The 25,889-nt window shown below is 41.9% G+C and overlaps 1 protein-coding gene across 3 annotated transcripts in view; it reads left to right on the forward strand.

Moving 5' to 3' along the window:
• LOC311295678 (uncharacterized protein) overlaps positions 1-25,889 on the forward strand; it is a 317,448-nt gene that overhangs the window by 8,016 nt on the left and 283,543 nt on the right. For 2 of the 3 annotated variants that reach the window (XM_084417143.1, XM_084417144.1), the window contains exons 1-2: positions 1,639-2,987; positions 4,370-4,486. The gene's annotated coding sequence lies outside the window, so the exon portion shown is untranslated. Of the gene's footprint in view, positions 1-1,638; positions 2,988-4,369; positions 4,487-25,889 lie in introns of those variants that run through there. The other variant, XM_084417145.1, reaches the window with a different exon arrangement.

Here is a 25,889-nt window from a genome sequence, read left to right on the forward strand (position 1 = left end):
GCATGTGTTCTATGTGTGATCCAAGTCTCTGTTACAGTAAAGCCCTTCTGAACCATTCATCCTCACAATCACCGTTCCTGTGTGGAGAAAAAGCAATGTCAAGTTTAAAAGATAGGGTGAATGCAGGTAAAGTGGGGGACACTTGCTGTTAAACATGTAACTTAATACCTAAATGCTTTTTCTTTCATTTTTATTTTCTTTAATGCTTTTGTTAACTTTAAAATCAACATGACCACCTGTAGTTGGAAATCTACCCACTTTCAGATAAAAGTTGATGTATTTCACATATTTACCATATTTACGACCTATATTCAGTCTGTCCAATGGTTGATACAACACACACACACACACTGCACAGGTCAAATAGCTAGTGCTGCACGATTAATCGTATCGCAATCGCGATGTCAAGCCTACGCGATTATATGACGCAAAATGCTGCGATTTTATATTAAACAAATTAGCGCTGTTAACGCACTTAATGCAAATGCTTTTAAACCATTCATGCGCGATAAGACATAAAAGAACGAGCCGCCTGTGAATGTCCTCCTGACACACACACACACACACACACACAGATAGACGCGCGCCAGTATCAAGTTCTCTTTCGCGGTAGAACGAACAACACACATGTATGCCAAAAAGAACGAGCCGCCTGTGAATGTCCTCCTGACACACACACACATGTACACACACACACACACACACACACACGCGCGCCAGTATCAAGTTCTCTTTCGTGGTAGAACGAACAACACACATGTATGCCAAAATGAACGCGCTGCCTGTGAATGTCTGACTGTGACAGACAGAAAGACTCGCGCTAATATCGTGCGTGCGCACAAAAGAGCATGACAGAATACAGTTCTCTTTCGAGCTTGAACGAACAATAACACACACAATTATGCAAAAATGTCTTTTTGTCGAGTGTCTTCATAACATAAGAGTAGTCTTATGATGAACACGAAGAGTTGTGATAACTCGTGAAAGAATGAGGCGCGTGTGAGATCCGCGTCTCTGACAGCGGCTGGTCTTAAAGGGACAGTACACAGTAGCCACTTACATCTGTCGCTAAAGTTTTTTTTTTCTTTTTTTTTCAATTTCTTTTTTATTATTATTATTTTTCTTTAACCTGACATGTATGGTTATATGTACTCTTGTATGTAAATTATGTTTTGTTCTTGTTAAAATGAAAAAAAATAAAATTGTTGCTAAAGTTAATCAAAGAACAAAGGGAACAGAGAAAAACACTCACTGCTCTTGACTAAAGAACTTTTTCTTTAGGCTGATTACCACTAATCTGTGTGTGCATTTATTTTCCTTGAGAACCAAGAAAGTTGACTCATGAAACCATTTGTTTATTATATCGCATATCGCAATTGTAATCGCAATATTGACCTCAATTATCGCAATATGACATTTTCCCCAAATCGTGCAGCCCTAAAATAGACCTATATTCAGTCTGTCCAATGGTTGATACAACACACACACACACACAGCACAGGTCAAATAGACCTATATTCAGTCTGTCCAATGGTTGATACAACACACACACACACATAGACACTGCACAGGTCAAATAGACTTATATTTTGTCTGTCCAATGGTTGATACAACACACACACACACTGCACAGGTCAAATAGACTTATATTTTGTCTGTCCAATGGTTGATACAATTGTGGCCGATCATAAAACACACTTTTCCATGAAAACTTCTAAAAATTATGCTTGATTGTTTCAAATGGATACTAATGACACATGATTTGGATATTTTTGTGTCTGGGAAAAATTCGGGATTAAATGGGTTAAGATTGTCGTGCTTGTCAGTCTCGTCGCCGAATGACACGAAGCGAGCGCCGTACGAGCCTGCCTGTGTGCGGAGAGTAAGAGCCGGCGAGGAGGAGCAGAGGAACACGGCATTTCTTGGCCAAAGGAAAGGTTCCTCTCAGAAAACACGCAAATAAAGAGATCTTTAGATGTTTAGACCTGTTATTTGGAGTATTGGGCTCGCTAGACGAGAGCTTAATAAACTCATTTTTGTAAAAACGTCAAATAATTATTTTTGCCTTTGTATCGCCAAATTTGTGCGTTTGTGTGTGAGAACAACTGAACCAAAAGCAACACATTCAATCTTTTGGCAACATTACCTGCTTAATTCTTCTTCTTTTAGATTTGAATGGCGGCTGGCACCAGCTTATAGGTGCATTGCCGCCACTTACCGGACTGGAGTGTGGTACATTCGATGACAGAGGAGAAAAAAAAAAAAAAAAAAAACTTAAATCCTATACATTAACCCTGTTTCCCTCAAGTATTTATATACCTGCCTCCTAATGTTTCCCGATCTTTGCAACATGTTTCCTACTGTGAAACTAACACTTTCCTTTTGCAGTGCGGCTCTTAGTTCTCTCCTCTCTCTCTCATATTCCTTACATTCCATAAGAACATGCTGTACAGACTCAAATTGTTCACATGATCTACATTTCCCTGTAGGATGTTTCCCAATTCTTTGTAACGTGCTGTTAAGCTCCGTGTGTCCTAATCTAAGCCGGGTGATGACCACCTCCTCCTTCCTGCTCGCAAAACCGAATTAGCCGCTAGAAAGATCTTTTATAGGCTACCTGTGCTGCGGTGCATCATGGGAGGTGGAAGAAACCAAGTGATTGTTTGGGGTTGTTGTTTTTTTTTTTTTTTAAGTGCTAAGAACAATGATGAAATTAGTGGATTTTAAATAATATTGTTTTGGTTAGGGCAGCAAGAAAGCTTAGAGAACAGAATGAACAGAAAGCTTATGAAAGCTTAAAGCTTGAGGTCCGGCCATTTCGTGAGTTTAATCTCTGGCTGTTCGCTGATTATCGATGGTTTAGTCCATGTCTATCCGGCGTGAGCTGGTAACATAAAAACCAGCGAGATACACTTGTTCTGTTTAGTCAGTTGAAAGTTCTGCGTCTGTGAACATCTGCTGTGATTATCCACTTCTTCATTGGTTTGGTAAGTTATTTGCTCTACTTTTTTGTATTTTTTACTTGGTTTGTTATACTTGAATGTTCTATCTTAGTTTGATACATATCACGAGTTAGTCAGTATATATTGCCAGCTGCAAATCATTTATTTTATTCTGACTAGTTTAATACAATACGTTGTTTCATTCAGACTTAGTTGGCAGTTCTTATATATTTTTTAAACAATATTGGTAAAACTGCACGTTGATGTTAGAGGCTATCCCTTCTAACTTGTGAAATCTTATCAATTGTACTGTAATTTGAGCTTGAATATCCCACAACTATTTATACAATATCCCTCAACTATGTATAGCTTTTATTATTTATCCATATTATGGCAGACACACAGACCACGTTTGCTATTTTCCATTTAATTAGGACATAATCTATATTTCCATGATTTTATTTTAAAACATGAATTTTATTTTATTTTAATGTTTGTATTCCCGGGATATGTTGCTCCTTTGGGGGTATACATCCACTGAAAAAAAAAATGCTTGTTTCATTTTAGCCAAATCTTTAAAACCTTTATTCTCTCATAAATTAAACTAAACATTATTTGTAAAATTCTGTTGACAATTAGGTATAATTATTGACCATTATTTATGAATATATTAGCCTACTGTATAGGGCCTATACTTTCTAAATATTTTTTGTATTTGTACTTCATGCCTTCTGATTCATACTTTTATCAAATGTAATTTTCGCTTGATTATGAGTTTTATAAAGTAAATGTAAGACATTTTCTGCACTGAGCAACTTGTTTACTTGATTAATCATATATTATTTTTTAATGTTAGAAATTAAAACATTTAAAAATATGTATTTTATTGGTAAAACAAATCTTCCACGAAAGCCTGTTGTCATTACATTTATTTTTCATGTTAACGTAAATGTCAAAGATTTTTATATTTAACAGAAAAAGTAAACCCAAGAAAATTTAACAAAGAATGTTTAGTTTAAGTTATGAGGGAATAAATTGTTTAAAGAATTTGGCTAAAATGTTGTAAAACGCACTGCCAAACAAGCATTCTTATTTCAGTGGATGTATTCCCCCAAACTGGCAATGTGTCCTGAGGGATACAAACACTTACGAACAACGTAAAAATAAGCTTACACTTAACAGCAATATTTAAACAAGTCCCTTCGAATATGGTAAATATGTGAAATACATCAACTTTTATCTGAAAGTGGGTAGATTTCCAACTACAGGTGGTCATGTTGATTTTAAAGTTAACAAAAGCATTAAAGAAAATAAAAATGAAAGAAAAAGCATTTAGGTATTAAGTTACATGTTTAACAGCAAGTGTCCCCCACTTTACCTGCATTCACCCTATCTTTTAAACTTGACATTGCTTTTTCTCCACACAGGAACGGTGATTGTGAGGATGAATGGTTCAGAAGGGCTTTACTGTAACAGAGACTTGGATCACACATAGAACACATGCACTGGATGCACTGAAGCTGCTTCATTTGCACTGGAATAATGTGAGGAACATTTCACTGCACTCATAAATATCATTAGCATTAATATCAATAGTTGTATGACATTACTTGTGTTTCCCACTTACTAATATTTGAGCAAAACAAGCATTTAGTGTTGCTGAGTTGCTGCTGTAAGTTTCTTGGCTGTGCTCCGTCTGCTAGACCTGCATGCGTTTGATCCATAAACCTGAAGTTTACCAATGATCCACAGAATAGAATAATACACAAATCTCAGTTTTAATGTGTTTGCATTTTTTTATAAAGAACTTTGGCTGTAGGAGTGTAACATTAATTTGAAAAGATAATATATAATATTTTTTATTCATACTGTAATAAAACAATAACATAACTCCAGTTTCCTGGTGTCGAAACTACATATTACGCCAAATAATTTTTATTAGTTTAGTTAGTTTTATTAACATAGTTTAAGTTATGAGAGAAAAAAGGTTTTACAGATTTGGCTAAAATGAAACCAGCAGTATTTTTTCATTGGATTTTTAAATGGCTCCAAAGGAGCAACATAGTTATGAAGAACTGTCACGTCCATAACAATGTTTTTTCCTCATAAATGCAAACATGAAAAATAAAATAAAATGAATATTCTTTAATTGTACAAAGGCACAACATTTTGTTTTTATTGTGTGCGAGAGAAACTAAAAAAAAAGTCTACTTTTATATGAATTATTTTTATTGAAAAAGGGTTTTCATGTCTCCAAGGTCCTAAAAAACATGGAGATGGCAGAAAGTGCACCATGTGCTTTTTCTTAATTTTCAAAACAACAGTGCAAAGCAGGGGTTAGGTTAGCGTTGAATTCAGAATGCTGAGCATACTGACTTTGTCGTTTCTTGATCTATTTCAGAACTTCCTCCACCCCTTGGGGACGGTGCCACGACTTCCTGCAGACTGAGTCCTCGGGCCGACGGTTGGGACGGTGTCGTGATGTTCCCGAACGCCATGGTTCCCTGTGGACTCTCTACTGTATTCCATGGTAGGTTTCGGTGGGCGACGTTTGGGACGGTTGGCGAAACCGTGTGGGAAACTCCCTGCGGACTGAGTCCTCCGTCCCATGGAAGGTTCGGTGTGGCGATGGGTCCAGGTTCCTTTCGGCAACTCCCTGAGGGGTGTTGCAGCTCGCTGCGGCTGATTCCTTAGTGCGACAGTTAAGACATTGGGCGCCCACTGTCCCGACCGTTGCCACAGGGAGTCAGTCTGCTGGGAGTTGGACACCCCCCAGGGAGTGCTGAAGGAACCTGGGCGCAGAGCCACCCATTGGTTTTTCGTCGACACCCCCCCCCCCCCCCCCCCCCCCGGGGTTTCCGCGACACTGCCTCTGGTCTGATACCGATACCTTGATTTCGATACCGGTTCCTGATCGATACTTTTTTCGATACCAATTTTATGAAATCCATTTTAACAAGATTACATAACACATTACCTCAGAAAAACTTTGGTTTTATTTTTTCAGTTTGACTCGTGCTCCTTAGTCAGTGCACAAAGGAACAAAATATTCCTTATACATATACATAAGGTACAAAATATTTTTTTTTATAAAGAGCTCATGCTCACCAAAGCTGAATTTATTTCATCAAAAATACAGTAAAACTTGTAATATTGTGGAATAGTATTACAATTTAAAATCTTATTTGAATATATTTCAAAATGTAATTTATTCCTGTGTTGTCAAAGCTGAAATATGAAAACAGTTTTTGGAAGGTCATTTTTGATCACTTTAATGCATGCTTACTGAAAAAAAATTCTGACCAACACGTTTTTGACCGGCAGTGTACATTCAGTAGGTCATTATTGCAATATAAACACAGTCAGAGTGATCAACAAGGTATCTCTTCATTTACCAGTCGAAGACGCAGCAACTTTCTGCTCTTATGTTTACTCCGTGCACTGTCAAGGGCTTCGTCATATCTGTCGCGGTACCGTCTTTGCAGCCATTATTTTACCACAAATACTGCATCGCACGCTGTTGGCATCGAGCCTGGAGAAATGTAGCCACACTTTTGATCGACTTTTCCACATCTTTAGGGTATTGTGAGTGTGTGTGCTTGCGTGTCATTGAGTATGTGCGCGAGTTTGTGTGTGTGTGCTCGCGTCCATAGGCTCGCGTCTCATGAGAATGTGCGTGGACAGTTTGTGTGCGCGCGTGTCTCATAAGAGTATGTGCGGAGAGTTTCGCGCGTCTCGTGTGTGTAGAGTTTGCGTGTATGTGCGTGAGCGAATTTAGGCGTGTCGTTGTGCATTTCATATGTATTTGTTTGAGCGCTGACGTTGACGAGTTAACCCCTTAGGTATCGAAATCTGGTACCGAAAAACAAGTCATTTTTCGATACTCGATAGTATCGAGGCAATTCGGTCTGTACCTAAAAAGTATCGAACTCGGTACCCAGCCCTAATGCGGCGTTTGATCGTTTTGGCCGAGGCCCAGACGTTGTGGAGGCCCGATGTCCGCAGGCGTCAGTCAGAGTATGGAGGGTTGCGTCGTCGTCGTCGTCGTCGGGAGGGTCGAGAATGCTGCCGAAAGAGATACCGCAGCTGCATACATGAGCGGGTTCTGAAGCGTCGTCCTCAGCCATGGTTTATAAATGCTGCTTGGGAGGGTCTGGTCACTGTATTTTATGATGGCTGTAGTAAATGGGCGGGGACGGCAGAGCGTATGTGCTGCTGCGTGCACATCTCTCAGGGTGAAACAGCTGCACTTTAATTTTGTTGTATCTGTCATGCATGTCGCACCATTTGAACATTTTGTTGATGATTGAAAAAACACTACTCAGCAGATCCAGATCGCACCACTTGAATTGCATTTCATACAGATCCTGATGCTCTTTAGGCAGGATGGGCCCCATCCGAGTGTTGTTGAGCTTTGTCTCGTCTTTACAGCAGAATATGTAAACAGAATCATTCGGCTTCTTTTGAGTATGGTCACCTACCACACGGTACCGGACATTCGGGGTCACCCCGTCCCACTCCCCCACGTACAAAGGCTCCTCACCGCCGTCATTCAGATCCTTCCAGACACGTTTGTAAAATAGAGTCCAGTCTTTTTCAGGAAATACCACGCACGCGTCTTGCCCCGGCTGAAACTCGTCGACGCCATCAGTGGTGTAGAGCATAACAACTCAAGTTGGTTTGTGAAATTTGTAGCCGAATACACGGCTGCTACACATCAGAAATTCAGCTTTAGTCCATTCCGAAATTTCATGGAGAAAACTGGTCAAACGGATGTGTCCTAAAGGTTTTCTCGGCGCCATAGTCAGACTTTCCATCATCCTGTTGCTCAACCCCGCATCTGGGGATTGAGGGGAGGATAAACCATCCATGCTCATGTAGCTCATGTTTCCCTTTCTGGTGGTGCATGTAGAACACACTGACCCCATTTATATACTGCTCAGGAATGTAATGGGAGGGGGGCGCAGGCACAAGCCATATAACCACACACGCACACACATAACTGGGACAAAGTTCAAACAACCGGCAAAACTATGATTTAGGGCTAAAAAGGTTAATAAGGTCAAAAAACTAACCGTCAAAACTATGATTTAGTACTAGCTAGGTCATAGGGCAAAAACTAACTGTCAAAACCCATGATCGATAGGGAGGAAGGGTCAATAGGTTAATCCCATGACCTCATTCCGGAAGTTCAACCCATCAATCATAAGGTCACCGGAAGTTCAACCTGTCAAAGGGTCAAAGTCATTAATCATTTTGACACAAGGTGCCCTATAAGTACTACTACTATTATATATTAAATATATTATTATACATTATATATATATATATATATATATATATATATATATATATATATATATATATATATATATATATATATATATATATATATTATTTAATATTTTTATTAATATTAGATTAGATGATATTAGATTATATATTTTATATTTTATTTTATTTATAGACTAAGGGTTGTATCAATTTGCAAATGCTTTTATATGTTCTTACTTAATTGCATAATTTATAGAATATTCCCATAAGGCTCGTGTGACAATATATGTCAATTATTTTATGAATTGCACATTAATAGCAATGCTTCCCACGGTTGGTGGTGCGATAGACTTGTAGAACAATCCGTTGTAATGTTTGCAACTTCACTTCACTTCCTGTAAGAGTCGCCAATGGACAAAAACAATGAGAAATGTACGTACGCCAGACATGAAATTGTGCATTCCTCCACGCCATTCTCGCGTTAATTTCACTGCTAGTACATCCGACCGTGAAAGCTGGTGTACGCAATGTTTTTGTACGTACGCAAGATTGATACATGAGGCCCCTGGTCTTCAACTCACCATGTAAGCTTTTAGCAGTGGGCATGGTCTCTGAGTCCCCCTTCTCTATAGCAACATCTGGAGTGCAGACAATGCATCCAGGATCTCTGCAAACTGGTATCGCACCACCTTCATGCTGTCAATCCGAGCTTCCCATCTTGTTGTTGACAAAGGTTTTAAAGTGAGCTGCTTTACCTGTTCCTTTAGACCTGCCCAGCGTTGCACAGAGGAACTGAATAAGTTATAGAGTCTTTGCAACACACCAAAGAAGGAGATGGACAGCACTGAGGACTTGGCAGCATCTGCCACAACCAGGTTAAGTGTATGACTGCTGCATGGAATGTAAAATGCTTTGCTGTTCAATTGCAAAATTCTTGCCTGAACACCCTGTTTATGCCGCACACTGATGGCCGCTGGAGATGCCGCACACTGATGGCCGCTGGAGATGCCGCACACTGATGGCCGCTGGAGATGCCGCTCACTGATGGCCGCTGGAGATGCCGCACACTGATGTCCATGCCGCTCACTGATGGCCGCTGGAGATGCCGCTGGAGATGCCGCACACTGATGGCCGCTGGAGATGCCGCACACTGATGTCCATGCCGCTCACTGATGGCCGCTGGAGATGCCGCTGGAGATGCCGCACACTGATGGCCGCTGGAGATGCCGCTCACTGATGGCCGCTGGAGATGCCGCTCACTGATGGCCGCTGGAGATGCCGCTCACTGATGGCCGCTGGAGATGCCGCTCACTGATGGCCGCTGGAGATGCCGCTCACTGATGGCCGCTGGAGATGCCGCACACTGATGCCGCTGGAGATGCCGCACACTGATGTCCATGCCGCTCACTGATGGCCGCTGGAGATGCCGCTGGAGATGCCGCACACTGATGGCCGCTGGAGATGCCGCACACTGATGCCGCTGGAGATGCCGCACACTGATGTCCATGCCGCTCACTGATGGCCGCTGGAGATGCCGCTGGAGATGCCGCTCACTGATGGCCGCTGGAGATGCCGCTGGAGATGCCGCACACTGATGCCGCTGGAGATGCCGCTCACTGATGTCCATGCCGCTCACTGATGGCCGCTGGAGATGCCGCTGGAGATGCCGCACACTGATGGCCGCTGGAGATGCCGCTGGAGATGCCGCTGGAGATGCCGCTGGAGATGCCGCTGGAGATGCCGCTGGAGATGCCGCTGGAGATGCCGCTGGAGATGCCGCTGGAGATGCCGCTGGAGATGCCGCTGGAGATGCCGCTGGAGATGCCGCTGGAGATGCCGCTGGAGATGCCGCTGGAGATGCCGCTGGAGATGCCGCTGGAGATGCCGCTCACTGATGGCCGCTGGAGATGCCGCTCACTGATGGCCGCTGGAGATGCCGCTGGAGATGCCGCACACTGATGCCGCTGGAGATGCCGCACACTGATGGCCGCTGGAGATGCCGCTCACTGATGGCCGCTGGAGATGCCGCTGGAGATGCCGCACACTGATGGCCGCTGGAGATGCCGCTGGAGATGCCGCTCACTGATGGCCGCTGGAGATGCCGCTCACTGATGGCCGCTGGAGATGCCGCACACTGATGCCGCTGGAGATGCCGCTTACTGATGGCCGCTGGAGATGCCGCTGGAGATGCCGCACACTGATGCCGCTGGAGATGCCGCACACTGATGCCGCTGGAGATGCCGCTGGAGATGCCGCTCACTGATGGCCGCTGGAGATGCCGCTCACTGATGTCCATGCCGCTCACTGATGGCCGCTGGAGATGCCGCTGGAGATGCCGCACACTGATGGCCGCTGGAGATGCCACTGGAGATGCCGCACACTGATGGCCGCTGGAGATGCCGCTCACTGATGTCCATGCCGCTCACTGATGGCCGCTGGAGATGCCGCTGGAGATGCCGCACACTGATGGCCGCTGGAGATGCCGCTGGAGATGCCGCACACTGATGGCCGCTGGAGATGCCGCTGGAGATGCCGCTCACTGATGCCGCTGGAGATGCCGCTGGAGATGCCGCTCACTGATGCCGCTGGAGATGCCGCTGGAGATGCCGCTCACTGATGGCCGCTGGAGATGCCGCTGGAGATGCCGCACACTGATGGCCGCTGGAGATGCCGCTGGAGATGCCGCTCACTGATGGCCGCTGGAGATGCCGCTCACTGATGGCCGCTGGAGATGCCGCTCACTGATGGCCGCTGGAGATGCCGCTCACTGATGGCCGCTGGAGATGCCGCTCACTGATGGCATCTCCAGCGGGCAGGACTTTCCGGTGCAGCGGCATCTCCAGCAATCAATATTTTTTATTTTATTAACTGCATTTTAACTAAATAACATTATGTAGCTACCACAGAGTAGCATATAGCTATATCATGTGTAAGCATATCCTTTGTAAATAAAGTTTTGAGTTTCTGATTCTCCGTGAGGCCTACATCAGAGAAAGCTGCAATTGTTCTGAGTAGCCTATTGATACAGGCTATGTAACGTTTTAAGTTTCCAGCAAGAAGTGTCAATATCACTTTTATGTTTCAGAAAATGCTGTTTATTAAATATTAATTTGAAATGTCATTAAATATGATATAAACGGTTATTCCGTTAATACAGAAATGAGTTCAGTTAATACAGAAATGAGTTTCTGATGTGCTGCACAATTCTGATATTAATTCAAAAAAGCTGTAGGCCTACAAAGCTGAAATTGCGGCGGCATCTCCAACAGCCAGCTGTCGCTCCAGCCGCATCTCGTAGCGGCATCTCCAGCAGCCAATACTTTGTCCAGCTGTGGCTGCTGCCAAAGTAGGCCTAAGTGTGATGATACCACTTTCTAATTAATTAGTTATGTTTCTGCGCAGAGGAAATTATTAAATCCAATTTTTTGGCTAACTGAACATCATGTAGCCTAGGCTATTCATGTGAAAAATTATAATTACTCATTTTAAAGGTTTTTACATAGAGAACTGTAGCTAATTAATTAGAAACACACCAAAATATATCCTAATTGTAATTTTATTTAACATTTGTTATTCTTCAAATTAAATTGTCTTTACAAACATAGGCTATATGAGCTAGATTCAACTAATCAATATACTATTATTATTATTAATAATATAAATATTAACAATATTAGTAGCCTAGTACACATTTATTAAAAACATATCTGTTGTAGGCCTACTGTAGCCTACAACTGAACAACGTATGTTTTTAATAAATGTGTCTTTTATATTATAATTAATAAGGAATATGCTATTTAATCATTTTCCTTGGTGTATTAAATCTGCCACATACATGTTATGTTGGACTATTATAAATAATCAGAATACTTGCAATCTCTGATTTTTTTTATCATGTTAAAATCATAATTGACTGATGGCCGCTGGAGATGCCGCCGGAAGTGCCGCTCACTGGTGGCCGCTGGAGATGCCGCTCCCGCATTTGGCCGCTGGACATGCCGCTCACTGGTGGCAGCTGGAGATGCCGCCGGAAGTGCCGCTTCGAGATGCCAATGCCGCATTTTGCGCTTGCTCTCTCTCCAATGGATTGTACACTTGTCAGCGGACTCGTTGGTGCCTCCCTGCCGTCGCCGCTCACCGCGTCTTCGGCGTGGTGGGGTGGATTGTCATCATCTCCGTCCACTTTGTCGGACATCGCACATTGCTTCGCAACAGGTCTGTGAATCATCTTCGATCAAAATGGCTCTAGTAAATGCAAGGTCGCTGGGAAACAAGATGTTTATTCTTAACGACTTTATAAACTCTGGCAACTTAGATTTTTTATTTGTGACTGAGACTTGGCTGTCTGTTGGAGATAATACTCCTTTCTCTGAACTCACCCCCCCTAATTATAATTTTTTTAATTCACCCCGTTTGTCTGGTCGGGGTGGAGGACTGGCATCTGTTTTTAGAGATGGTTTTTGTTGTAGAATCTTAGAAACCGACAGTTTCACAAGTTTTTGAAGTTCAAAGTTTTGCGCTGGACTCGATGAACTCGTTGGTGGTGGCAGTGGTTTATCGTCCACCAAAAACAAACAAAAACTTTATCGCCGAGTTCTCCGAATTTCTAGGGGATATTACCCCTAAATTTGATAGAATTCTAATTGTGGGTGATTTTAATATTCATGTTGGTTGTGAATCCGAAGTGTTAGTGAAAGAGTTTCTTAGTCTCATAGAGGCGTGTGATTTTGTCCAGTGGGTGAAAGAACCAACACATGCACAGGGTCATATTTTAGACTTGGTGTTACCACATGGTTTTTCTATTTCAGATGTGCATATCGATGATTTGAGTTTTTCAGATCACAAGCCTATAATGTTTACTGCTGATATTTCCTGTCACACTACTGAAATAATGAGACCTGAAAAATGGTCACGTGTTGGCCTTTTTGCTCCAACCTCGGTGGAAAAATTTTCAGTGACATTCAAAGAGACCTGTGATTTGCTTTCCTCAGATTATCTTGTTAATGTGTTAAATGTGGACGAGCTTCTTAATACGTTTAATTATGTATGCACTAATGTTTTAGATACTATTGCCCCTATGAAACAAAAAAAATATAAAAACAAAATAGAACCATGGTTAAACAACAATACACGTAGTCTGAGGAAAGCCTGCAGAAGGGCAGAACGCAGGTGGAAAAAGGATAAACTTCAAGTATCCTACGACATGCTACGGGAATCTTTAATGACATACCAAAAAGCAGTGAAAGTTGCGAAATCTCAGTATTTTTCTGAGATAATTCGCAAAAGTACAAATAGTCCCAGGGCTTTATTTAATATCTTGAATTCTGTTTATAATCCAAATGGCAAAATTTGTTTAGTGGAGTCCTCAACTTTGTGTGAAAATTTTTTGATATTCTTTAAGGATAAAATTGATACAATTAGACAGTCCATTATTCCTTGTACTGACGACCCTGTTGATTTTTTAATTCCTACTAAGTTTTTTAACTCATTTGAGCCGATCACATTGCTGGGTTTAATGGATTCAGTTGCTAAGCTGAAGCCTACTACCTCTGCATGTGATATTGTTCCGACCCAATTTTTTAAATTGATACTTGATTGTGTTGGGGATTGGATTTTAGCAATTATAAATAAGAGCATTCTTTCTGGGATTGTTCCATCCTTTTGCAAACATGCTATGGTGAAACCTTTGTTGAAAAAAACAGGTCTGGATATAAATATCTTATCAAATTTTAGGCCAATCTCAAATTTACCTTTCATGGCAAAAATCTTAGAGAATGCTGTATCTGTGCAATTGCAGAGCTTTCTAGAAACAAACAATATTGCAGAAAAATTCCAATCTGGATTTAGGAAAAAACATAGTACTGAGTCAGCACTTCTAAGAGTGTTAAACGATATTTTATTATTTGTTGATTCTGGGAACTCAGCAATCTTGGTCCTATTAGATCTGAGCGCAGCATTTGATACAGTTGATCATGAAATTCTTTTAACGCGTCTTGAAAAGTGTGTGGGCATTCAAGGAACTGCCCTTAGCTGGTTCAGATCTTATCTTAGTAATAGAACCTTTTCAGTGGGTATTGGTCGCGCTGTATCATCTGTAGCACGAGTTGCCTGTGGTGTTCCTCAAGGGTCTATTCTGGCTCCCATTTTATTTTCATTATATATGTTACCACTAGGCTCAATTCTTAAGAAGCATGGAGTGTCCTTTCATTTTTATGCAGACGACACCCAAATCTATCTCCCTTTGAAACATAATGACAAGCAAGGCCTAGAAACTTTGCTTGCCTGTTTAACTGATGTACGATCTTGGATGTCTTTGAATTTCTTGCACTTAAATGAGAGTAAGACGGAAGTAATTGTTTTTGGCCCCTCGGTGGGGAAAGCAAACCCAAATACTGATTATGATTATTTAAACTCTTATATCAAACCCACTGTGAAAAATTTAGGAGTTCTTTTTGATTCATCTCTCAAGTTTGACCAACATATAAATTCTGTGGTAAAGTCTTGTTTTTTCCATATTAACCCTCGTGTTATGTTGGAATTCTGTGCACTCCCCTTATGGTCCGGGTCAAATTGACCCGCATTGGATTCAATACAATTCCTCAAAAATCACACTATGAAAAACAACAAAGATTCAGGTTCAAACTGTAAACTTTTAATATCAGCATTTGTCAAATATTCCAAAAAATATATATCTGAAGATATGATTTAATGAAAATGTTTTTTAACCATTTTTTAAAACTATTTAAAATTTGAATATACGTTATATTTATATATATTTGCATATACATTTTTTAAACTTTTTTTTTTTTTTGCTTAGAACATCATAACTGAACAATTAATCAGTTAATCTGAGCAAATTTTTCCTGCTGTCTATGTCGAAGTCTCAAGATATTTCAGATATCTTGAATATATAATGAGAGCTTATTTTACTATCTGTGTCTGTCAAAGATGTTCATTTGTAATTTGCAATTAATTCTGAACACCATGATTTAGCTTTTTCAAGTGTGTATGGTTTGGGTTAGAGCACTTTTAGATACACTTACACTTTAGAACTGGAGTTGATGCCCTGCCATACATAAAATAAATGTTTTTATTTTGTGTCTGTACAGTTGCTTTTGAATAGCTGCCTATGATGGACATCACAGACGTAATAGTAATTTTGTTTGTATTTGTCAAAAAAAAAAAAAAACACCAGTATGTTGAAACTTTGCATGCATGTTCATGATCAAAAATAAAATAACAAAATATAACCAAGAAATGTTATTATTTTGGTTCCATACAGTTGCCTTAGAGTGTTAAAATATGCGGGTCAAATTGACCCGCGAACATCACGAAAGGAACATTTATTTTGTTTGTATATGTCAAAAAACACCAGCATGTTGAAACTTTGCATGCATGTTCATGATGATAAATGAGAAAAAGTCACAAAATATTAAGAAAAAAAAAAAGGTTTAATGTTATTTCAGGTAGCTTGAAAAAATAAATGATAGGTAATTTTTACCATCTGTGGCTGACAAAATATTTTTCTGTATTGAAATAAGTGTGTAAAACAATTTTTTTTAGCTTCATAAGGTAGTAAAAAAATTAAATAACAAAATATAACCAAGAAATGTTATTATTTTGGGTCCGTACAGTTGCCTTAGAGCGTTAAAATATGCGGGTCAAATTGACCCGCGAACATCACGAAAGGAACAGTAATTTTGTTTGTATATGTCAAAAAACACCAGCATGTTGAAACTTTGCATGCATGTTCATGATGATAAATGAGAAAAAGTCACAAAATATCAAGAAAAAAAAACATAGGTTAACCAGTATTTCCAACAACTAGAAAATCTAAACGGGTCAAATTGACCCGCAACATAACACAAGGGTTAAATTGCTGTCCAAAGTCAAAACTTTTTTATCTTTTAACGATCTTAAAACTGTCACACATGTTTTTGTTTTATCTCGTTTGGACTATTGTAATTCTCTGTATATGGGATTACCCAAATCCTCCATGTCACGGCTTCAGATGGTCCAAAACGCTGCTGCCAGGTTTTTAACTGGGGTTCGTAGACGAGAACACATTACTCCGATACTATCATCCTTAAATTGGTTGCCAGTGTGTTATAGAGTTGATTTAAAAATTTTGTTGTTAGTTTTTAAGGCTTTGATTGGTCTGGCACCATCCTACTTGTCAGATCTTATAAATGTGAAAAAGTCAACAAGATGCTTGCGATCCTCAGACAGCATTATACTGTCGTATCCAAGATCGAGACTGAAGTTGCGAGGTGATCGTGCTTTTTCAGTGGCCGGTCCTAGGATGTGGAACAGTCTTCCCTTATCTGTGAGGTCTGCTACGTCTGTTTATGAATTTAAATCTAAACTACAGTCTTATCTATTTACTCTTGCATATCACTCATAATTTTGATCTCGTTAAAACCTATCTATAGTGTTTTATTATCTGTTATTAATATATTGTGTGTGGTTTTGTTTTATATTTATTAACTTGTACAGCACAGTGGTCAACGTCTGTTGTGTTTATTTGTGCTTTATAAATAAATAAAATGAAAATGAAATGAAATGAAAATGAATTTATTTAATGAACAAATCAAACACAAACATGTAAGGCTTTTATTTGTACACATAACATTGAAACTATGGAGTGTGTTGTGGTTGCTTCATCTGCCAGAGCTTCTAATACAGGCTTCTGGCTGCTTCATTTTAAATAACCACCAGATGGCGCCGTTCTCTGCGCTGTTCTCGATACTCTCGAATCTTTTCCCGGAACAGTCAGGGGAAAGCCTCAGTGATTCATGAGGCTTCATTTCCCCATCCCTACTGTGTATCGCCAAAGTAGTCCGTTTGCATCCCGACACCTTTTGATGAAATACGGCCGTGCGTGTGTGCTGAACCAAAAGCATAAATTCAATCTTTTGGAAACATTACCTTAATCTGGAGAGATTCAGACGCAAATAATCCGAAGTAGCCGCTAGAAAGATCTTTTTAATATCCCACCTAACCTGTGCTGCGGTGCATCATGGGAGGTGGAAAAAACCAAGTGATGGTTTGGGATTGTTTTTTTTTTTTTTTAGTGCTTTACAATGATGAAATTAGTGGATTTAAATAATATTTTTTGGTTAGGGCAGCAAGAAAGCTTATAGAACACAATGAACAGAAAGCTCATTGAGGTCCGGTCATTTAGTGAGTTTAATCTCTGGTTGTTCGCCAGTTATCGATGGTTTAGTCCAACGATTTTCCAGAAAAGCCAGCGAGATAAGCTTGTTCTTTTCCGTTGAAATTTCTGCGTCTGTGAACATCTGCTGTGATTATCCACTTCTTCATTGGTTTGGTAAGTTATTTGCCCTACTTTTTGTACAGGCCCAACCCAATGGTTTGTTATTTTTTAATGTTCTATTTTAGTTTGATAGTATTGATACACACAGCCAGTCAGTAAATTGCCAGCTGTAAATCCTTTATTTTTATCTGACTAGTTTAATACGGGCGTTGTTTCATTCAGACTTAGTTGGCAATTGTGGAGATTTCTTATAATGATTTTTTTTAACAATATTGGTAAAACTGCACGTTGAGAGGCTATCCCTTCTAACTTGTGAAATCTTGTCAATTTTACAGTAATTTGAGCTTGAATATCCCACAACTAGGCTATTTATACAATATCCCTGAAACTAAGCTTAACTAGCTAACTGTTGGGTGTTTATATTATGGCAGACACACAGACCGACACATGTCATTTTCCATTTAATTAGGTTCATGTTTTAAAATAAAATCATGGAAATGGATTATTTTATTTTAATGTTTATATTCCCGGGATATGTGGCTCCACTGAAAAAAAAAATGCTAGTTTCATTTTAGCCAAATCTTTAAAACCTTTTATTCTCTCACAAATTAAACTAAACATTATTTGTAAAATTCTGTTGAACATTAAATGCCTATTTCTGAATATATTAGCCTACTGTATGTAGTGTTCACATGTATCTCCTGTTCCATGTTTTCTTTTTAACATCAGACTGTGACGTAAGCACGTCATGAGCATGTCATGTGGGACGACAAGTGGAAAAAAAGTAAGACAGTAAAATGTACGTTCGAGAACAACTCTTCCTGTGTATGTGTGTTTTCGTTCATTAAACAAAACAAGACACTACACTGTATAGGGCCTATACTTTCTAAATATCTTTTGTACTTCATGCCTTCTGATTCATACTTTTATCAAATGTAATTTTTGCTCAGAAATCTATTATGATTTTTATAAAGTAAATGTAAGATAATTTCTATTTTCTGTGCTGAGCAACTTGTTTACTTGATTAATCATACATTAATTTGTAATGTTAAAAATTAAAACATTGGAAAAAATAGATATTTTATTGGTAAAACAAATGTTCCACAAAAGCCTGTTGTGTCATTGACATTTAAATTAACATGAAAAACAAATTGAAAGATTTTTATTTTTAACAGAAAAAGTAAACCCAAGATAATTTAACAAAGAATGTTTAGTTTAATTGCATTTAGTTAAGTAGTTTAAAGAAAGAAAGAAAGAGAAAGAAAGAAAGAAAGAAAGAAAGAAAGAAAGAAAGAAAGAAAGAAAGAAAGAAAGAAAGATTAGTTATAACCATTTCAATGTCAACTGTGAAAGATTGTGTATTTTCAGTTAACTTAAGTCAGATGCATTTACATGGTTACTGTGCATTAGATTTAATCAACTCTGTCTGTGTGTGCCAAATGGCCCATTCAGATGTATGGCCCATAGAAACTGATTGGTGTGAATGATTAAAAAGAATTAGCATTGCTCAGAGTGGATTAGCAAGTTAGATCGATCTCCTGTGGGAGGTCCTAACAGTTTTCCTTTGTTTGTAGCCCTTTTGTCTTCATGTATAAGGTTCAGTCACACAGACAGAACTTTGGGTTAAGATTTTTGAAGGGCGACATACTAACATCGCTGCTGAAGGACTGCTACACTACAAACCTTCAATAAATTCTTCTCCCCACAAGAACTCTGGTCAAGCTTACTTATTTTATATATTGGAGAAATCTAATACATTGGCGAGCCACCCAAACCACTGCTCGGCCAAATACACCAAAATCTAACAACTGGTAGAGTTGGTCCTAGAGGCTCAAAAATTCAACGCTCTGAGTCCTTGGGCGTGGGGGTGTCGTGACGACTCCGGTCGCCACAGCTCCCTTAGTCCTCCTTCTTTCCTTTTCCCATTTCTTTCCGGGCCATATCAAGATCAGATGGTGGACCTGACACGACATATTGCGTATGATGCTTATTGCGTCAAATAATTTTTATTAGTTTAGTAAGTTTTATTATGTTTAGTTTAAGTTATGAGAGTAAAAAGGTTTTACAGATTTGGCTAAAATGAAACAACCATTATATTTTCATTGGATTTATACCCCCAAAGGAGCAACATAGTTACGGAGAACTGTCACGTCCATAACATTGTTTTTTCCTCATAAATGCAAACATGACAAATAAAATAAAATGAATATTATTTATTTTACAAAGGCACAACGTTTTGTTTTTATTGTGTGTGTGTGTATACAAGAGAAACTCTTAGAATGTCTATTTTTATATGAAGTCAATAAAATTGAAAAAGGGTTTTCATGTCTCCAAGGTCCTAAAAAACATGGAGACGGCAGAAAGTGCACCCTGTGCTTTTTCTTGATTTTCAAAACAACAGTGCAAAGCAGGGGTTAGGTTAGCGTTGAATTCAGAATGCTGAGCATACTGACTTTGTCTTTTCTTGATCTATTCCAGAACTTCCTCCACCCCTTGGGGACGGTGCCACGACTTCCTGCAGACTGAGTCCTCGGGCCGACGGTTGGGACGGTGTCGTGATGTTCCCGAACGCCATGGTTCCCTGTGGACTCTCTACTGTATTCCATGGTAGGTTTCGGTGGGCGACGTTTGGGACGGTTGGCGAAACCGTGTGGGAAACTCCCTGCGGACTGAGTCCTCCGTCCCATGGAAGGTTCGGTGTGGCGATGGGTCCAGGTTCCTTTCGGCAACTCCCTGAGGGGTGTTGCAGCTCACTGCGGCTGATTCCTTAGTGCGACAGTTAAGACATTGGGCGCCCACTGTCCCGACCGTTGCCACAGAGAGTCAGTCTGCTGGGAGTTGGACACCCCCCAGGGAGTGCTGAAGGAACCTGGGCGCAGAGCACACCCCCCCCTGGGGTTGCCGCGAAACTGCCTCTGGTCTGATTTCTTGGGCTGATGATTGAGACGGTGGGCGCCCACCGTCCCAGCCGTTGCCTCAAGGAGTCTGGCTGCAGGGAAGTCGCGTCAAACCCAGGCAGGTATCGGCTAAACCCTTGGGTGGGCGATGCGTTTGGGTCTGAGTCCTTGGGCGACGGTGGGGGTGTTGTGACGACTCCGGTCGCCACAGCTCCCTCTGGACTCAGTTCTCCATCCCATGGTAGGTTCGGTGGGCGATACGTTTGGGACTGGGTCCTTGGGCAACGGTGAGGGGGTGTCGTGACGACTCCGGTCGCCACGGCTCCCTGTGGACTCAGTCCTCCTTCTTTCCTTTTCCCATTTCTTTCAGGGCCATATCAAGATCAGATGGTGGACCTGCACCTAGACACGACCACAGCGCATGTAGTCAGCTGGATCCGGGCCGTATCCAGATCAGATGGAGGACCAGCACCTGTCCCGGAGGTGTCCGCAGAGCGATGAAATCAACATTGATTCCATGTGAGAATATTAGATATAATGATTACGACATTGAGTGAGTCCTGATGTTACCTAATTCCAATAGAGTTCAGAATGTCTGTAAATTCCAATGGTGGCCAGCACAAGTCTTAAATGGAATTTTGCACTTACACCAGATAGAGGTCTAGATTCAAATATAATGCTTTTGAAGTGAGGGTGCGTTATGCAACACTGAGTTATACTGAAGTCAGTACTATAAATTACAGCAACACCTCCTTCGTTTCCTATTAGTCGAAGCTCGTGTTTATAACCGTAATCTTTGTAGGTTTTTTTTCCCCCCCGTTCCATGTTTTTAAATGACAAACCGCTCTGTGTGATCGGGGCCTCAGCTCTTTGTTTGTTCCCCTGTGATTAATGTGAAAATGATGAAATAAAGTGACTAGAAAGATTTTAAGTGCTGATAACAGCTGTGTTCTTGAAGTAATTAAATAGATTTACGCCCCAATACAGGATACAAGATGAAAGACGAGAGGGCGTGGTTTAAACTAAAACGACTGCGGCGCTTGTGAGTGGAGAAAAACAGAATAAAAGTGTACATGTGTAAAAGGAATAAATAGGGTTATACATGAAATATGTCACTTAAATTAACAGATTAACAAAATGAAGAAAAAACTGTCACAAAAAGGAACCCAATTTCATAGTTGAACAAACGAGTTCGCGGAGAGGAAACGGACGGCAGAAAGCGCGCCCCGTTATTCTTTATTTTACAAAGGCACAACGTTTTGTTTTTATTGTGTGCGTGTATACAAGAGAAACTCTTAGAATGTCTACTTTTATATGAAGTCAATAAAATTGAAAAAGGGTTTTCATGTCTCCAAGGTCCTAAAAAACATGGAGACGGCAGAAAGTGCACCCTGTGCTTTTTCTCCATTTTCAAAACAACAGTGCAAAGCAGGGGTTAGGTTAGCGTTGAATTCAGAATGCTGAGCATACTGACTTTGTCGTTTCTTGATCTATTTCAGAACTTCCTCCACCCCTTGGGGACGGTGCCATGACTTCCTGCAGACTGAGTCCTCGGGCCGACGGTTGGGACGGTGTCGTGATGTTCCCGAACGCCATGGTTCCCTGTGGACTCTCTACTGTATTCCATGGTAGGTTTCGGTGGGCGACGTTTGGGACGGTTGGCGAAACCGTGTGGGTGTCGTGACGTCCCGGGACGACACGACTCCCTGCGGACTGAGTCCTCCGTCCCATGGAAGGTTCGGTGTGGCGATGGGTCCAGGTTCCTTTCGGCAACTCCCTGAGGGGTGTTGCAGCTCGCTGCGGCTGATTCCTTAGTGCGACAGTTAAGACATTGGGCGCCCACTGTCCCGACCGTTGCCACAGGGAGTCAGTCTGCTGGGAGTTGGACACCCCCCAGGGAGTGCTGAAGGAACCTGGGCGCAGAGCCACCCATGGGTTTTTTGTCGACACCCCCCCCTGGGGTTGCCGCGAAACTGCCTCTGGTCTGATTTCTTGGGCTGATGATTGAGACGGTGGGCGCCCACCGTCCCAGCCGTTGCCTCAAGGAGTCTGGCTGCAGGGAAGTCGCGTCAAACCCAGGCAGGTATCGGCTAAACCCTTGGGTGGGCGATGCGTTTGGGTCTGAGTCCTTGGGCGACGGTAGGGGTGTTGTGACGACTCCGGTCGCCACAGCTCCCTCTGGACTCAGTTCTCCATCCCATGGTAGGTTCGGTGGGCGATACGTTTGGGACTGGGTCCTTGGGCAACGGTGAGGGGGTGTCGTGACGACTCCGGTCGCCACGGCTCCCTGTGGACTCAGTCCTCCTTCTTTCCTTTTCCCATTTCTTTCAGGGCCATATCAAGATCAGATGGTGGACCTGCACCTAGACACGACCACAGCGCATGTAGTCAGCTGGATCCGGGCCGTATCCAGATCAGATGGAGGACCAGCACCTGTCCCAGAGGTGTCCGCAGAGCGATGAAATCAACATTGATTCCATGTGAGAATATTAGATATAATGAATACGACATTGAGTGAGTCCTGATGTTACCTAATTCCAATAGAGTTCAGAATGTCTGTAAATTCCAATGGTGGCCAGCACAAGTCTTAAATGGAATTTTGCACTTACACCAGATAGAGGTCTAGATTCAAATATAATGCTTTTGAAGTGAGGGTGCGTTATGCAACACTGAGTTATACTGAAGTCAGTACTATAAATTACAGCAACACCTCCTTCGTTTCCTATTAGTTGAAGCTCGTGTTTATAACCGTAATCTTTGTAGGTTTTTTTTCCCCCCCGTTCCATGTTTTTAAATGACAAACCGCTCTGTGTGATCGGGGCCTCAGCTCTTTGTTTGTTCCCCTGTGATTAATGTGAAAATGATGAAATAAAGTGACTAGAAAGATTTTAAGTGCTGATAACAGCTGTGTTCTTGAAGTAATTAAATAGATTTACGCCCCAATACAGGATACAAGATGAAAGACGAGAGGGCGTGGTTTAAACTAAAACGACTGCGGCGCTTGTGAGTGGAGAAAAACAGAATAAAAGTGTACATGTGTAAAAGGAATAAATAGGGTTATACATGAAATATGTCACTTAAATTAACAGATTAACAAAATGAAGAAAAAACTGTCACAAAAAGGAACCCAATTTCATAGTTGAACAAACGAGTTCGCGGAGAGGAAACGGACGGCAGAAAGCGCGCCCCGTTATTCTTTATTTTACAAAGGCACAACGTTTTGTTTTTATTGTGTGCGTGTATACAAGAGAAACTCTTAGAATGTCTACTTTTATATGAAGTCAATAAAATTGAAAAAGGGTTTTCATGTCTCCAAGGTCCTAAAAAACATGGAGATGGCAGAAAGTGCACCCTGTGCTTTTTCTTAATTTTCAAAACAACAGTGCAAAGGTTAGGTTAGGTTAGCGTTGAATTGAGAATGCTGAGCATACTGACTTTGTCGTTTCTTGATCTATTTCAGAACTTCCTCCACCCCTTGGGGACGGTGCCACGACTTCCTGCAGACTGAGTCCTCGGGCCGACGGTTGGGACGGTGTCGTGATGTTCCCGAACGCCATGGTTCCCTGTGGACTCTCTACTGTATTCCATGGTAGGTTTCGGTGGGCGACGTTTGGGACGGTTGGCGAAACCGTGTGGGTGTCGTGACGTCCCGGGACGACACGACTCCCTGCGGACTGAGTCCTCCGTCCCATGGAAGGTTCGGTGTGGCGATGGGTCCAGGTTCCTTTCGGCAACTCCCTGAGGGGTGTTGCAGCTCGCTGCGGCTGATTCCTTAGTGCGACAGTTAAGACATTGGGCGCCCACTGTCCTGACCGTTGCCACAGGGAGTCAGTCTGCTGGGAGTTGGACACCCCCCAGGGAGTGCTGAAGGAACCTGGGCGCAGAGCCACCCATGGGTTTTTTGTCGACACCCCCCCCTGGGGTTGCCGCGAAACTGCCTCTGGTCTGATTTCTTGGGCTGATGATTGAGACGGTGGGCGCCCACCGTCCCAGCCGTTGCCTCAAGGAGTCTGGCTGCAGGGAAGTCGCGTCAAACCCAGGCAGGTATCGGCTAAACCCTTGGGTGGGCGATGCGTTTGGGTCTGAGTCCTTGGGCGACGGTGGGGGTGTTGTGACGACTCCGGTCGCCACAGCTCCCTCTGGACTCAGTTCTCCATCCCACGGTAGGTTCGGTGGGCGATACGTTTGGGACTGGGTCCTTGGGCAACGGTGGGGGTGTTGTGACGACTCCGGTCGCCACAGCTCCCTCTGGACTCAGTTCTCCATCCCATGGTAGGTTCGGTGGGCGATACGTTTGGGTCTGAGTCCTTGGGCGACGGTGGGGGTGTTGTGACGACTCCGGTCGCCACAGCTCCCTCTGGACTCAGTTCTCCATCCCATGGTAGGTTCGGTGGGCGATACGTTTGGGACTGGGTCCTTGGGCAACGGTGAGGGGGTGTCGTGACGACTCCGGTCGCCACGGCTCCCTGTGGACTCAGTCCTCCTTCTTTCCTTTTCCCATTTCTTTCAGGGCCATATCAAGATCAGATGGTGGACCTGCACCTAGACACGACCACAGCGCATGTAGTCAGCTGGATCCGGGCCGTATCCAGATCAGATGGAGGACCAGCACCTGTCCCAGAGGTGTCCGCAGAGCGATGAAATCAACATTGATTCCATGTGAGAATATTAGATATAATGATTACGACATTGAGTGAGTCCTGATGTTACCTAATTCCAATAGAGTTCAGAATGTCTGTAAATTCCAATGGTGGCCAGCACAAGTCTTAAATGGAATTTTGCACTTACACCAGATAGAGGTCTAGATTCAAATATAATGCTTTTGAAGTGAGGGTGCGTTATGCAACACTGAGTTATACTGAAGTCAGTACTATAAATTACAGCAACACCTCCTTCGTTTCCTATTAGTCGAAGCTCGTGTTTATAACCGTAATCTTTGTAGGTTTTTTTTCCCCCCCGTTCCATGTTTTTAAATGACAAACCGCTCTGTGTGATCGGGGCCTCAGCTCTTTGTTTGTTCCCCTGTGATTAATGTGAAAATGATGAAATAAAGTGACTAGAAAGATTTTAAGTGCTGATAACAGCTGTGTTCTTGAAGTAATTAAATAGATTTACGCCCCAATACAGGATACAAGATGAAAGACGAGAGGGCGTGGTTTAAACTAAAACGACTGCGGCGCTTGTGAGTGGAGAAAAACAGAATAAAAGTGTACATGTGTAAAAGGAATAAATAGGGTTATACATGAAATATGTCACTTAAATTAACAGATTAACAAAATGAAGAAAAAACTGTCACAAAAAGGAACCCAATTTCATAGTTGAACAGACATTACAAACGAGTTCGCGGAGAGGAAACGGACGGCAGAAAGCGCGCCCCGTTATTCTTTATTTTACAAAGGCACAACTTTTTGTTTTTATTGTGTGCGTGTATACAAGAGAAACTCTGAGAATGTCTACTTTTATATGAAGTCAATAAAATTGAAAAAGGGTTTTCATGTC

The sequence above is a fragment of the Rutilus rutilus genome, assembly GCF_951802725.1.
Source record: "Rutilus rutilus genome assembly, chromosome: 8".
NCBI lineage: Eukaryota > Metazoa > Chordata > Actinopteri > Cypriniformes > Leuciscidae > Rutilus > Rutilus rutilus.